Source organism: Protopterus annectens, chromosome 1.part0 (assembly GCF_019279795.1).
Source record: "Protopterus annectens isolate FY-2018-M chromosome 1.part0, PAN1.0, whole genome shotgun sequence".
Taxonomy (NCBI): domain Eukaryota; kingdom Metazoa; phylum Chordata; order Ceratodontiformes; family Protopteridae; genus Protopterus; species Protopterus annectens.
This window is the reverse complement of record NC_056725.1, coordinates 1497751257-1497768013: the sequence shown is the minus strand read 5'-3', so window position 1 is coordinate 1497768013 and position 16757 is coordinate 1497751257.

Here is a 16757-nt window from a genome sequence, read left to right as displayed (position 1 = left end):
GTGGCACAAGTCATCTGTTTCTAAGAGGCCCTTTTGGAGGATGCGTGTGTTGGCTGGAGAGTTGATTATGGCGTCCAGTTTGCAGTCATCTGCGACTTGCTCAGCCACAGTCCTTCCATGTTGGCCTGTACCTCTGATAACTATATACTGAACAAGACAGATCCTAGGGCTGAGCCTTGTGGGACACCACTTGTAACTGGTTTTGAGGTTGACACGGCTCCAGCAATTTTAACCATGTGTGTTCTGCCCTTGATCCACTGTGCAATATATGTAGTGACATAGGGGTTAATATGTACACTGGTGAGCTTCCCTAGAATGCACAAGTGGGGTATTGTATCAAAGGCGTATGCAAGGTCCAGGTAGGCTGTGTAGACCACCTTCCCCTTGACAGTGGCCTTGGTGACTGTTTCAAAGAAATCAAGCAGGTTTGAGAGGCAGGATCTGCCATTAACAAAGCCAAACTGTGTATGATTCAGTGTCTGTAGGTCCCCAATATCTATATTTATGAGGTTCATGATGATCCTTGCCATAGCTTTGAAGACCAAGCTATTCAGACTTATGGGGCGATAGTGTCCAGGATCCGTTGAGGCACCACCTAAATGTAGAGGGACCACTGTTGCTGTACGCCACTCTTTGGCCACATATCATGTAGTAAGGCTGGGATTGAAAAGTAGTGTTATGTCTGGGTGTAGCTCTTCTTGGAGTTCATGTAGGACACAGCCTAGGACACTGTCTGGTCCCATTGATGCAGTGTTTATTGCTTTGGAGAGAGGGCAGCTCTTACCTGAGCATCTGAGATGTCAGGGGTGGCAGCACTCTGCTGGGAGAAATATTTGCCCTTTTGGTGTGGAGGGGGGGAGAAGTTAGCAGTGAACCTGTCCACTAGGATGTTGGCAATGTCTGTGTGTTTGGTATTTCTTTTGACATTTTGGACTACCTCTGAGCATATCTGGGAATTACCACCGAGGTTCCTAACATAACTAAAGAAAACCTTGTGTCTTGTGAAATTTTCTCTCAAAGATGGCCTTAGACAATCTTATGAGTGCCTGTAGTTTTCGTCTAATACTCATCAGTGATGCCTTCACATTTTGGGAGTTTGTTGTATCATTTAGTAGCTTCATCCTTCTATTGTATAGTTTGTTTATGGCTGGTGTCCACCACACAGGATGTCTGCATTTGGAGGATTGGGTCTTGCTTTTATTTGGGATTGCATGATTCATGCATTCCTGAAGGTGTCCATAGAATGCCAGGTATCTGCAGTCTGGTCCATTTTTTCAACAGGCCTGGGGGCTTTGAAGGTTTCCACATCATTTATGAGGAGTGTGAACTTGCTTTACATGAGTTGTTGACTGTATTCTTCTGTGCAGGGGGTGGCCTTGGGATGTGAATATCCAGTGAGATTAGTTTATGGTCTGATCTTACCAGTGAGGGATACACTTCTGGTCTGGAGCATAGAGTCCCCATGTTGGTGATGATCAGGTTCAGTATGTTTTCCCCTCGTGTGAGTGGTAACAAGTTGTTCCATAGCATTTTGGTATATAAATTCTAGTAATCTTTGGGCTAGGGTGTTGGAGCTACAGTCATGCTCCCAGTCTATGTTTGGGTAGTTTAACTCACCCAATATAATGGTGTATGGACAGACCTACATATTTCCAACTGTTTTCAGGAAGGCCAAGTGCGGTTCTTGTGTTTGTGAGGGTGGTCTGTAGCAGGCTATAACCTGGAAGGCAGTTTTACCCATTGTTACTTGCATATGGATAGTCTCTGATGTTTGGTGCTTTGCCACCAACCTGGAGGTGTGGGTATCTTGGATGAATATTAATACACCCCCTCCTTTTGTGGTTTTGTGCAAGTTTTGGGCCTGAAAAGCATGGTATGAGGTATAACTTGGTAGTGCTGGGGTGCTGTTGGTAGCCCTGAATCCGGTATCTGTTACTGCACAGATAGCGATGTTCTCCATGCTGAGGAATATTTCGAGTGTGTGCATCATCAGGTTTAGAGTCCTGCAGTGGCATATATGACTGCTCACATGGACAGATGCCAGGTAAGTCATATGCAAAGTGTCACAGGCAACGTACATGTGAACAGGAGAAACAGTGACATTCTGTTAAGTGAGACATGAACGTACATATAGTAAGCTATGCAGATGTCACTAGGAGTCCACAGAAGCTGTGTAACTCTGCATGGCAGGTCGGATCAGTATTCCAGGGTAACTGCAAGGAAACATGCATGCAAACATAGCTACTGTAAGCAGGGCTGCATGTAGTCCATTGTACAACAAACAAGCTGTACCACTTTCAGTAGATAACACTGCAAATGCTCACCAGCTGACATATGAATACCTATGTCACCAAAGGTGATACTTACCAGACCACGGACAGAAATGACATGGCCAGACACGCTGCATCCCACATGAACACATATCACAAGCAACACAGACCTCACAAAGTCAGTGTTCTTAACAGGCACAGCCCATAAGGCCAAACACAATGTGTGACACACCTATAATAGGTGATGCCATAGTCAGACACACTGACGTCCCACTCTCCAGACTGAGCAAGGTGAGGGTCACATTTAGCTACCTGTCGGGTGATAGAATGTGCCACATAACACAAGCACTCAGGTCACTCCACAGCAAGTACAAGTATGAGGCAGTCATTGTCCATGCTGGTGTGAACAACCTAAGACGTACCTCCCTGGACCACATGAAAGAGACACAGAGGAGCTCTTACATCACCCTCTCAAACTCCGAATCCCACACAGCCTTCATGAAGACACAGGAGAGTATAGATTTCTCTGCAAACACCATCATACTGGGTGACTTCAACTACCCAAACATAGACTGTGAACATTACTCAAGCCACAATACCCAAGCTCTAGGGTTCCCATAGTTCAGAAACTCTTTAGCTATGGAACAAGTAGTCAACATTCCCACAAGAGGGGAAAATATACTAGACCTGATCATCACAAACATGAGTACAAAATGCTCACCACTTGAAGTATATCCCTCATTGTTGCAATCGAACCATATACTAATCACACTGGAGTACTGGATCCCCCACATATTCAAACCTCAAACACATCTATGTGTGTGCGGGAAATGCCCCTATTAGCAACTGTGAAAGTACACTACAGGATGCAGATTCCCCTTTTGAAACACTGATGATGTCAGCACTCTATAACTATATTACCTGAATTAAAGCTCCCCCGTAATTCGTGTAGCGCGCTCCGCTAATGCGTCTGTCTCTAGTGTCATAACATAATAAGGGAGGGGGTTGAATCCTGCGAAGGAAATGTATGTGAGTTAGTGTCAGTGGGGTTTGTGTGTGTGCATAATGCTGTGAGGGAAAAGTGCCTTTTGCCAACTGAGAGAACACACTACAGGGTGCACATCCCTCTTCCTAAACACAGATGATGTCAGCACCCTCTAAGTACAGCATTAGAAAGGATTTCTCCCACTAATGCAAATAGCGCACTCTGCTAATGTGTCTGTCTCTAGTGTCATAACACAGTTAGGTAGGGGTTTGAATCTTGCAAATGGAAAGTATGTGCTTTAGTGTGAGTGGGGTTAGTGTGTGTGCACAATGCTGGGGGTGGGATGTGGATTTTGCCAAATGGGGCTACGCACTGCAGGGTGCACATTTCCTTTAACAAACAGTGATGTTGACAGCACCCTATACAAACAACATGACAACAGACAACTGCCAGTACTCAGTATAGTGCTACATGCTACTGTAACACACACACATGTACCAGAACATACCTAGATAGTGTTTTGAAACCTGAATGTGGCAAGTGTGTGGATGTGGGATGTTTCTGTGTGTGCATTTCCATATGGAAAACATGTTGGATGTGGCAATCAGGGAACCACAGTACCTGATGCACATTACACTTTTAAACTAATGAGGTTGCCTGCACCCTGTGAGTACAGGTAGAGAAGAGGAAATCGGTAGTAATCCAAATAGTGCACTTTTCAAATGTGTACCTGTCATGTGTCGACAGCTACTCATGTGGGGTAATAAATAATGGAAATGACAGGTGAGCGTGTGCATGTGTGGGGGTAGCAGGGTGTGTGTAAATGCATGTGTGACAGAACAGATACATATAGCTGAATCTACAATACAGCACATGATGCACATTCCCATAGTCAATGGTAGCATGTGATGGTGTGCAGCTGGTACACTTTGGTAAGTAGTATGGGTGCAGATAACAATTCAGGACATTCATACAGTTACTGCAGCAGGAATGCTGGGATATACACACAATCATAGTGGAACAGTGAACAGTTACCAACATGTTACTACTTATACACATCTATGTAGTCACCCTGTGCATCAGCAATGTGTTTACCTTTTCCTGCACTGATGTTGTAGTATGCAGGAGGTGGCACAGTGTCATCATATGCACAGGGTGTGGGTTAGGTATGCCCAAGCCAGCCACTGGTACCACCAATTGACATGTGTGTGTATGTGTGTTTGTGAGGGGCAGCAGTACAGGGTGGACCAGCGTTGGTGCAGTGTGTGTGTGTGTATGTGTTTGCCCTAGGTGTTAAATTTCTGCATGTGTGTAAGCATGCAGACAGTCCCACATAATGGCTGCCATGTACAGGGTTTTGTGGACAGCCACAGACTGTGCCTGTCAGGTCATCCAGATCAGTGTCTGTGGGCACGGACACGGTACCTGTGCCTGGCAGGGGTGCTACGGACAGTATCCGGTACTAACCCAGACTGGGTACTGTCATTGGAAGCAGGTGTGTGTTGACTGGACACAGTTCCCTGTTGGGACTGTCCAGAGCCACGTGCACGTGGTCTCCTGGGGCGTCCTGATGACAGCACTAACCCAGCAGTGCTGGGGCTGCTGCTGGCACTTGAGGTGCGTGAGTGGGCCTGTTGTCATCTGTGCAGCGACTGCCAGCTTGTGCTGTTGCCGGAATATGGCCACGTCGATGCCACAAACGCACACCATCGCCCTGGTCCATGGACATCTGGTTGTGGAGCAGCTGTTGTATGTCCCCACAATGTCTGTCAATGACATCTGTGAAATTACGAATAGCATTCGCAATGTCACGCATGCCATCTGTCATGGCTGTGCGACATGCTGTTAGCTCCCTCAGACCCTGTCTGGTGTACCTTTCCATACGCGCCTGTGCCTGCATAACAGTCTGAAACATAGTGGAGGTTGACATACCTCTTTGGGCATGTCGGTCAGAGGCAGTACGGCCATGGATGCCCCCACGGGAACCCATGGGCAACTGTCTGTGTGGTACCATTGGAGGACCCTGCTCATGGCTGCTTTGTGGGGATGCATGTACCACAGGTACCACATTACCCTGATCTATGCCCAATGCATACTGTCCATCACCTAGGGACAATGGTGACAAAGGATGTAACGGCAGGATGACTGTGCACATTGAAGGGGTTGACAGCTGTGTACTGTCAATTGGCTGACCAATGGCGGACCCAGACACACCTTCCTGCACCATTATAGACATTTCCTCATCATCAGTACCTGGGGCACAAGATTCAGGTTCCCTGCTGCAGGTCACCAAAGCAGCACCAGAACCTACGGGAGGAAAACAGGGAAAACAGATTACAGTCTCAAGACATATTTTACGGTGATGCACTTCAATACAAATGCACACATTCAGAAATGGACACATGCACTCATGGACACACACACACACATGCACACATGGGCACAGGCACATTTGCACACATGCACACCCCACAGTACACACACATCAGTACTGAGTTACACTACTCTTACTAGTATTAACTTGAGTATTGCAGGTATTATTAAACACACTCACCAGCATGTATACTACTGAGTTACACTACTCTTACTAGTATTATAAATAGTTTTTCAGGTACTGATAAACACACTCACCAGCATGTATGGCCTACCTCGTTGCTAGATGGGAGGGACCTGGAAATATGAAGAAAGTAATGTCAGTGGGCACAAGTGTGCCATTGTTTTTGCATATGATACAGTACAGTAGTACACCAGTTCCCTTATACACATCAGCTGCTCATAATGCCAGTATCACACATGCACAATTACATATCATGATGGCAGATACATACCATGTGCACACCTTATGCATGCATGAAGTAACAGTGTACAGAACAGTCATATGTACATATGGCATCTTACCTGCACGCTCAGTGTCTTGCTGCTGTGTGGATCCAACCTCCATCATGATGCAAGTCTGATGCTGTTGTTGTTCTGGGGCTGGATCCACGACACTTAGCAGCAGTCCCTCCTGTCTGGTGAGGGGGGGGATGTGTGGCCACCCCCCCACCTGTGGCAACCTGTTGCCTGCGGATATCTGCAGCATGCTGGCAGACATTTCTAATCAAATCACTGCAGTGATGTCTCACCTGCTCATATGTCCTATCATGCATGCCAACATCATTTATCCTGCTGACAAGGTTTTGTCACAGTGCAGACCTCTCCTGCTGATTCTGGGTGGTGCGTGAAAACAGGATGTCATAGTCACGCACCAGGCTCTGGTGGATCACTTCGTCCTCTGCAGCAGAGTATGCAGGGTTCCTTTTTGGAGCCATATCTCCCTGGAAAAGTACACAAACAGGATATCAGCAGAGTATGTCAGCAATATATGGTACACATTCTATACATAAAGTATTAAATTGTAGTTATTACTGCTTGGTTGTAACTTGATTAAAGTGTAGCTATCATTCTAAGTCTTTTGGATTAAGCACTTGGCCTTCAGACCAGTTGTTTTACATTAGGAAGGTTTGTGGCAAGCACTGTGGTGGCAGGACAGGTAGCTTTCATCCTTCTAAGTTGGGAACTGCTGATTGAGAGCCCAGTGTCCAAGTGCATTAGTTCTGGTATAAGCAGTTGGGCTTCAGACCAGTTATTTAACATTAACAAGGTTTGTGGTCTGCACTCTTGTGTGAGAATAGACTGTACTCTGCCATTCATAGCTGGGAACTTCTGGTTTAAGGTTTATAGTGCCTGCATATTTGAACTGTATCTTACTGACATCGGTACACCTTGTTTACTGTAGCATACACTACATCCAAGCCTCCTGACTCTAGCTTTGTTTATATGCTTGTTATTTGTTAGCTTGTTATTTCACTGATACACTAATTCCACATAATACACAGCTTCTCAGCACTTCTGTGAATCACTACTGATAACTGGCCTTGTGTTCTAAGCTATGGAAGTTTTAAGTATGGAAGACATGTACAGCAATATTACATATGTATATATATCAGGACTATGTACACACAGCCTATCTCATGGACATACCTATAGATAGTGAACTATGATACATTTGGAGGTTTCACAGTAAACACAGTATTAACCTGCTACTTTGCATTACCTGTGTTTGTGTCAGCTGTTGCTGTGTCACTGGTGCTAATTGCTGTTTGCTGCTGCTGCTGCTGGTTTTGTTGCTGTGATGATGCAGTTTTTTTTATCACTGCCTTTCTTTCTTTCTTTCTTTCTTTCTTTCTTTCTTTCTTTCTTTCTTTCTCTCTCTCTCTCTCTCCCTCTCTCTCTCGCTCTCTCTCTCTCTCACTTTCTTCGTCGGTTTGGTGCAATGAATGTATTGCATGTGTGGAGTGTTAGTACTGGATGCTTTTGTAGGTATCTGCATAGGTCCATAGGTGATGGCCTCTGCACCAATTGTAAGGCAGCATTTGCTAATTGCATGTAGCCAGTTGTGTACTGATTGCAAGTCTCACTGTGATTTCAGGACAGTGCTATAAAAGGGTATGTGAGATAGGCGTTACCCTTTCAGATTGTAAGGGTGTGGACCATGCTGGTATGCTGTTGACAGTGTTCTGTGAGTGTGAAGGTTAGTAAGTCTCTCATGATTCATGCTGTGTTGTAAATTGTAAATTCAGGTTGCTGCATTTCTCTCACCTGTTCCCTGTAGTGAGTGTGTATGCATACTGACACCTACAACTATATTTCCATATGTATTAATATATATATATATATATATATATATATATATATATATATATATATATATATATATATGTACATATACATACTTTCATATATGTACATTATCTTACATTATTAAGTACAAGCTAACAATTAGCAGGGCTGTTTCTGTTAACACTAAACTAGTATGGGAATCCAGTGATTAGGACAGTAAAAGTCTACCTGACATGCTTTGGGCAGTACACATCCTATATTGCCTTTATCTTCATTCCTACTATTACATGTTATACTTATTTTAGCACTATATTCCTGTATGAGAGTCATGGCTTAGTGGTAGGTCATACAGACTAGTGTTACAATGGTCTTGTGGTAGGGCCTAATAGTATGCTTTTATTTTGCTTTCAAATTGACTACAGGGCCTGTCAATCAAAGTGCTGAAGGCACCTTTAAGCAGTTAAAAGGGTTAGTAAGTCTCACAGGAGTCAGGCTGTGTTGTAGATTCTGGTTGCTGCATTTATTTTCACTGTTTCCTGTAGTGAGTGTGTATGAACACTGACACCTACAACTATATTTCATATATATATATATATATATATATATATATATATATATATATATATATATATGTGTACATATACATACTTTCATATATGTACATTACCTTACATTATTATGTACAAGCTAACAATTAGCAGGGCTGTTTCTGTTAACACTAAACTAGTATGGGAATCCAGTAATTTGGACATTAAAAATCTACCTGACATGCTTTGGGTAGTACACATACTATATTCCCTTTATATGCATTCCTACTATTACATGTTATATTTATTTTGGCACTATGTTCTTGTATGAGAGTCATGGCTTAGTGGTAGGTCATACAGACTAGTGTTACCAAGGTCCTGGGTTAGAGAGTGGGAGTTTATTTTTCTTTCGAAATGAGTACAGGACCTGTCAATCAAACATGCCAAAGGCACTTTTAAGCACTTAAAACCAGGTCTGCACTCGTTTGCGCGGAGCTCACGCATGCGCACTGGCGGTGAGCTCCGCTAAAACACGCGTACACCCACGCTATTTTCTTTGAAAGAAAAGAAAAAGGGGTGACAGGAAAGTGGTGAAAAAGGGGTCACAAAGAGGGTAAGACAGTAGGGAAACAAGCTTGGGATTTGCAGGAGGGATGTAGGTGAGGCCCATAGCTGCCCATGTCTTTCTCAGCAACAGCTGTGCATTTGTATGTAATTTGGTGTGACATTTGAAACCTTCCACCCCTGAGAGAGGTGTCAGGACAACATTAATACCTGTTGTACAGCCAATTGTAATTAACAGTTTCAATGTCCAGCGGACATGTGTGCAACATGGACAGCTATGTATGGGGCGTAATTCCCTTGTGGGTACAGGGTGCTCTTTTTTTTTCAGGTGAGAGTGGTATGTCAGGTGAAGGTAGTCGGTATAGCTGGGGAGGTAGGTTGGGTAGGTTAACAGACAAGACAGACAAGACACATACAGGGGCAGTGTATGACACATGTGGGGGGGTTACACAATTGACAGGGATGGAGGTTGGGATATCCAGGGCACATGAGCCCACAGATGGCAACAGTGGAACTGATATCCCCACCCATAGGCAGTTGCCACTGTTCCTTCACAGCCCAGGACGGGGCTGTGCTGGGGGCTGTGCAGGCAGGACAATGGGTATACCCGTAAGCTGTGCCACCTGGGCCTCAAGCTGGCGTAGGGGCCCAAGAACAGAGTCTTGAATCTCCCTTCGCACCACAGTCCGGACACCTTGGAGGGTGAGTGGATGGGCTCCTCCGGCCACGCTTGCAGAGGGGGGACAGGCCCCATCCCCTGCAGTGCTTCCACCCGAAGGTGGCACAGGGCCACCGGAGGAGGGTCCAGCCTGGGCACTAGTGCCAGGTGCAATCGCCAGATGAGGTGGGAGAGGTGGGTCCGCTGGGACCCGCCTTCCCAAGCGTTCTAGTTTTGTGAGTATGTTATGTTAGTTTGGGTTAGTAGCATATTATTCCATTCAAATTAGTTGTAACAGCATGCATTGGTATTCCCATTAAACAAACACCCAGATATTAACACCATTGAACAACAGGCATATCAATATCTCATGCATTAGTTGAACAGAAATACACAATCAAACAACATCCAGGGTTGATTAATGGCAACAGGCCATCAGGTTTGCAGGTATGAACAGGGCACATGCAACAACGGACATGCATATATTTTTGAAACAACAGGACAAATGTCCATGGTTAATGAAATTTTCACATATCAATATTTAGTGGGTTTTTAATTATAGGGTGGGGTGGAGAATGAAAATGTTGACACATTCATAAATTATACATTGATATACATTTGTAATAGAAACACAATTAACTTGTGGGTGATAGTTTTCAAATTATTTTTAATTGACTGTCATGCTAGACCTGTTACAGATACATCACTATCCTAGTTATTTTGAATTTGATCAGATACATCATCCTGCTACATTTTGATGACAGGGCAGGGGACAACTATGGATGTTTAGTATGTCAGACAATCATTAATTCTATCTGAAAATTGTTGACTGTGCTCACCATATACAGATTTTGGCTTAAACATTCAAGATTCAGACACACTGAAATCAGTTTGAGATGTTAATTTTTAATTCCCACATGCATTTTGTTCTGTAGAACCACACTGAGGCTTATATATTCAGGAGTTATTACTACTTTATTTATTGATACATGACCCTTTCTGTCACTCTCACACATCCTGCTATTTCACAGTTCAGGTTGGTACTTCTAGGCTTTGTTCACATATTAGACCAGTGGTGATTCAAACACTTTCCAGCAGCCTCACTTCTGTCATGATTCAGCATTAACTCAGCTTCTGAAGCTGTACTCTTGAGACTAATGCAGGTTATACTACATTTAATTAATGGTGGGACATCTGTTTTACAGAACTATTTATTTCTATCAATTATATTTCCAGTTTCACTTACATACTGATGAACTTAATGCAGCCATACCTGCACACTTTCACTTGTTGCTTGCACATTCAATTACTTTTAATGAATACACTGCAGTGTTCTGCTAAGTGCTACACTATAATATTTATTTACAAGTACTAGATGGGGTTACTAACCTGCATGGTGGCGCAGCCGCACCAGCCTGCTGTCATGTGCCCTGCGATTTGCAGAGGGGACACCTGCAGCTGTAATACAAGACAAGTAATATTGGAATACACATCTCCATGGTATCAGCTAGTTGAATTCCTTACATACATAAGTGAAATGTAACTTACTCAGTAGTGGGGCGTCGGGCATATCCCGGGCCTCCTGGATCCATTGGGTCAACTGGTCTTGTTTGCATCGCTTCAGGTCTGCATGGTGGTGACGGACCTGCTCACCAGTACGTGGAATCCCAGTAGCACTGGTGAGATCATGAGCCAACTGGTCCCATGCCTCTGCCCTGTATGCTCCCCATGGGACCTGGCCCTGCATGAGATGGGCCTCATGATGATGAGCTAGGAGCCAGACCATGTATCTGGACTCCTCAATGCCCCACCGCTGTGCTCGAAAGCAAAGTCCCTCCCCTACTCCACTCATTCTGCCTGCAGGTCTATTCTACAATCTTTTATGCTGTGTATTCCCACCTATGGGGCTTATATATGCCGATTTTCCAGCGCATTACTATGATTCGCCATTTTGGAATTGTATCAACTTCACAGAAACTGCTTTATATATTTCTGCATTTTAAGTACTGTTGTCATGGCTTAGTGGTTTAGTACCTTGACTCTAGTGCATGATATCCTGGATTTGAATCTAACCACTGATTTTTAATTTTTATGACTGTCTAGACAGGCTGAGGGGTGTGTCTGTGTAAAGGCACTTTTGATACAGCTTGCTTAACGTTGCCCAGCAGTTAGCTTGTGGGCGCGGCGCGCACCTCTGCGCAAACGGTGTGCGCTGGGTTAAACCTTAATTGGCTATTAACACGCATGTTAAGCTAAGCACAGCTAGTTGCACACAGTTTGAGCCTGTTAAACCACTGCTTAGCTACGGGCAAGCAATTTGCAGCCTTTGAAACACTACTCAGCTATGGGCACTCTGTCTCACCTTGTTTGACAGCAACTTAGCTATCAGTACATTTCTAAATATTTTTATTATTGTATTACTTGAAAATATATGATTCATTTCATTCCATTTTACAAAAGGAAATACTTTTACATTTGTACAATACTGTCAGGGGCCTTTTTAGTGCTTATTTACAAAAATAAAAAGGTTGTTGGGTCGGCTTGAACTTTGACTGCCTGCTCTTAAGCCGAAAACTCTACCGCTATGCTATTACCTCTTGGCTTACTTTGCATATTTAGTTCTTATATCCTTTTCCACTGATTGCTAACTGCCAGTTGTGCTAGTAGCACACCCGCGCACACGAGCGCACACATTAGCAAACATTTACGGGGTTTTAAAAAAAAATAAAAAAGTTTTCATTTTACATTTTATAACAACTGTTCACTTTTTACATTGCTGGTCTGTGGGGGCATGTGTTGTGTAGTGTGTTTATTCACATTTCCATGGCCTCTCTCATAGGTGTTTACTTTCTGCCATTCTAGACTTCAGGGGGCGTGTCCACTTGCAGGGCCTAGCCTACGGACACACCCCCTACTGTCTTACACAGACCGTGTAAGACTTACAGTATGATTCAGCATGCCTCATGCATTTGCATGACATGCTGACACACCGTTTAACTGCAGCCTCTGTGTAAGAGTTATAACTCTTACACGGAGGCTTCCTGAATCCTGCCCTAAGTCTATTTCCTCCTCTATTTGTCTTGGGGTACTTGAGCGCTGAGTACTTTCTTGTTCATTCTCCCCTTTAATTGTTTTTCATTTATGGGTGAGTTTCAGATGGAAACATTCAGCATTATTTGGGGGAAAGACCCCCACAGAAGCACAAGTATATAATGCAAAGGCTGGAGATAATGCATTGGCCGGAGGTAAGGATCAAACCTTGTACCTTGTGCATGGGAGGCGAATACCTTAACCACTTCGCTATCTGGTCTCTCTCCCTCTCAGGGCAAAAAAAAAAAAAAAAAAAAAATATATATACCTTCAATCCATAAAGCTCTTTACAGTAGTGAGAATCAAACCTTGCCCATTCTGACTGAAAGGCATACACACTAATCACTGCACCATTTGACCTTTAAGCTGAAAATGTTTTTAAAAAAAGGGGTTTTCAGCCTCATGATTCTCCTTGCTTATCAGTCTAGTCAGCCTTATGGGTCAGTAGTTTCCTGGGTCTATTGATGGCCCACCCCTGTGCAAAGAGATGACTATTGCTGTCCTCCTCTCTGCTGAAGCAAAGCCTGCCTAGAGAGTGTTGTTAAATAGAGAACTGGACTGGTGTGCTAGGTCATGCTTCAGATATTTACTAGGCACCCTGGGATTCCATAAGGGTTCATAGATGCTGTATCTCTAGCTTTAGAGAGTGCAGTGATGACTTCTTTTCTGATATCAGGCAATGGAATCATAGGGGGAATTTCATCAGAAGTGACCTGAGGTGATAAACGGGTGAAATTTTCATTGAATGTAAAGCCCAGCAAGTTTGCAATGTCTTCTGCTTGAATATAAGCACTGTCTTCTTCAGAGAACTCAGCACGTTTTTGAGTGTTTCCCTTAACATTTCTAACCTAACTAAAAATAGTTTACAGTTATACTTTGCATAGAAGGCTCTTTTAGTCTCCTTTTAAGGTTTTGCAGATCTGACTTGTTTCCAGATTTGTCTGTTGATACTAATGTGGGATTTTTTTCCATTGAGCCCTCTCCTACTTAGTTTTAGACAGAAATGTCTGCCTTCTCTTTTATTGTGTGTTTATGACTGAGATCCTGTTAAACTGGCTATCTGTTCTGTGTTGGGCTGAATGTCCTCCCTGTACCTTCAGGTATACTGAGTGTTTCTCATCGTACTCAGTGGGGGTCCTGTAACTAACAATGATATGGTAGGAGGCTTTGCCAATGGTCAGGCTGGACATGAAGTAGCTCAGTTTCCATGTTTTCTTTTTCTATGTAGCTTGGAGGCTGGTGGGCCTAGTGAGCAGAAGAGTGTCTGACTTTATCTTTCTGTGTTTGTCTTGCAACCTGATAGCATCTTTTCGCCAAGTGCTGAGGTCATTTTCTAGAAGCTGGTAGAACTCCATTCTTAGCTTCCTTCTTAGCCATCAAGTATTCCTTCCTGGCCTAGTCTTTCTTTTCCACGTCCCACTTTGTTCTGCATTCCTACTTTCTTTTGATGACTTCTGTGACTTGCTCAGTAACATTTCTTTAAATACCTTACTTCTATCGCTTGTTTGGCCACATATCTGTTCTGTAATCATCCCACATGCTCTTTGGAGCTGTTTCCATTCTTCTTCAACTAAGTCTATTTCCTCCTCTATTTGTCTTGGGGTACCTGAGAGCTGAGTACTTTCATGGTAGAAGGCTTTGCCAATGGTCAGGCTGGACATGAAGTAGCTTAGTTTCCATGTTTTTCTTTTTCTATGTAGCTTGGAGGCTGGTGGGCCTAGTGAGCAGAAGGGTGTCTGACTTTATCTTTCTGTGTTTGTCATGCAACCTGATAGTATCTTTTCGCCAAGTACTGAGGTCATTTTCCAGAAGCTGGTAGAACTCCATTCTTAGCTTCCTTCTTAGCCATCAAGTATTCCTTCCTGGCCTAGTCTTTCTATTCAACGTCCCACTTTGTTCTGCACTCCTCCTTTCTTTTCATGACTTCCATGACTTGCTCAGTAACATTTCTTTAAGTACCTTATTTCAATCGCTTGCCTGGCCACATATCTGTTCTGTAATCATCCCACATGCTGTTTGGAGCTGCTTCCATTCTTTATCGCCTAAGTCTATTTCCTCCTCTATTTGTCTTGGGGTACTTGAGCGCTGAGTACTTTCTTGTTCATTCTCCCCTTTTAATTATTTTCCATTTATGGGTGAGTTTCAGATGGAAAAATTCAGCATTATTTGGGGGAAAGACCCCCAAAGAAGCACAAGTAGATAATGCAAAGTCCGGAGATAATGCATTTGCCAGAGGTAAGGATCGAACCTTGTACCTTGTGCATGGGAGGTGAATACCTTAACCGCTTCGCTATCTGGTCTCTCTCCCTCTCAGGGCAAAAAAAATATATACCTTCAATCCATGAAGCTCTTTCCAGTGGTGAGTATCAAACCTTGCACATTCTAATTGAAGGGCATACACACTAACCACTGTACCATTTGACCTTTCAGGTGAAAGCATGTTTAAAAAAAGGGGTTTTCAGCCTCATGATTCTCCTTGCTTATCAGTCTAGTCAGCCTTATGGGTCAGTAGTTTCCTGGGTCTATTGATGGCCCACCCCTGTGCAAAGGGATGACTATTGCTGTCCTCCTCTCTGCTGAAGCAAAGCCTGCCTAGAGAGTGTTGTTAAATAGAGAACTGAACTGGTGTGCTAGGTCATGCTTCAGCTATTTACTAGGCACCCTGGGATTCCATAAGGGTTCATATATGCTGTATCTCTAACTTTAGAGAGTGCAGTGACAACTTCTTCTTTTCTGATATCAGGCAATGGAATCATAGGGGGAATTTCATCAGAAGTGACCGGAGGTGATAAACGGGTGAAATTTTCATTGAATGTAAAAGCCGGCAAGTTTGCAATGTCTTCTGCTTGAATATAAACACTGTCTTCTTCAGACAACTCAGCACGTTTTTGAGTGTTTCCCTTAACATTTCTAACCTAACTAAAAATACTTTACGGTTATCCTTTGCATAGAAGTCTATTTTAGTCTCCTATTAAGCTTTTGCAGATCTGATTTGTTTCCGGATTTGTTTGTTGATACTAATGTGGGATTTTTTTTTCATTGAGCCCTCTCCTGCTTAGTTTTAGACAGAAATGTCTGCCTTCTGTTGTTTTGTGTGTTTATGACTGAGATCCTGTTAAACCGGCCATCTGTCCTGTGTTGGGCTGAATGCCCTCCCTGTACCTTCAGGTATACTGAGTGTTTCTCATCGTACTCAGTGGGGGTCCTGTAACTAACAATGATATGGTAGGAGGCTTTGCCAATGGTCAGGCTGGACATGAAGTAGCTCAGTTTCTATGTAGCTTGGAGGCTGGTGGGCCTAGTGAGCAGAAGGGTGTCTGACTTTATCTTTCTGTGTTTGTCTTGCAACCTGATAGTATCTTTTTGCCAAGTACTGAGATCATTTTCCAGAAGCTGGTAGAACTACATTCTTAGCTTCCTTCTTAGCCATCAAGTATTCCTTCCTGGCCTAGTCTTTCTTTTCCACGTCCCACTTTGTTCTCCACTCCTCCTTTCTTTTGATGACTTCCATGACTTGCTCAGTAACATTTCTTTAAGTACCTTATTTCTATCGCTTGCTTGGCTTCCATTCTTCTTTGACTAAGTCTATTTCCCCCTCTATTTGTCTTGGGGTACTTGAGTGCTGAGTACTTTCTTGTTCATTCTCATCTTTTAATTGTTTTCCATTTGTGGGTGAGTTTCAGATGAAAACAGTCAGCATTATTTGGGGGAAAGACCCCCAAAGAAGCACAAGTAGATAATGCAAAGGCTGGCGATAATGCATTGGCCAGAGGTAAGGATCGAACCTTGTACCTTGTGCATGGAAGGTGAATACCTTAACCGCTTTGCTATCTGGTCTCTCTCCCTCTCAGGGGCCAAAAAAAAAAAAAAAAAATATATATATATATACCTTCAATCCATAAAGCTCTTTCCACTGGTGAGAATCAAACCTTGTACATTCTGACTGAAAAGCATACACACTAACCACTGTACCATTTGACATTTCCCAATAGAGAATGGAA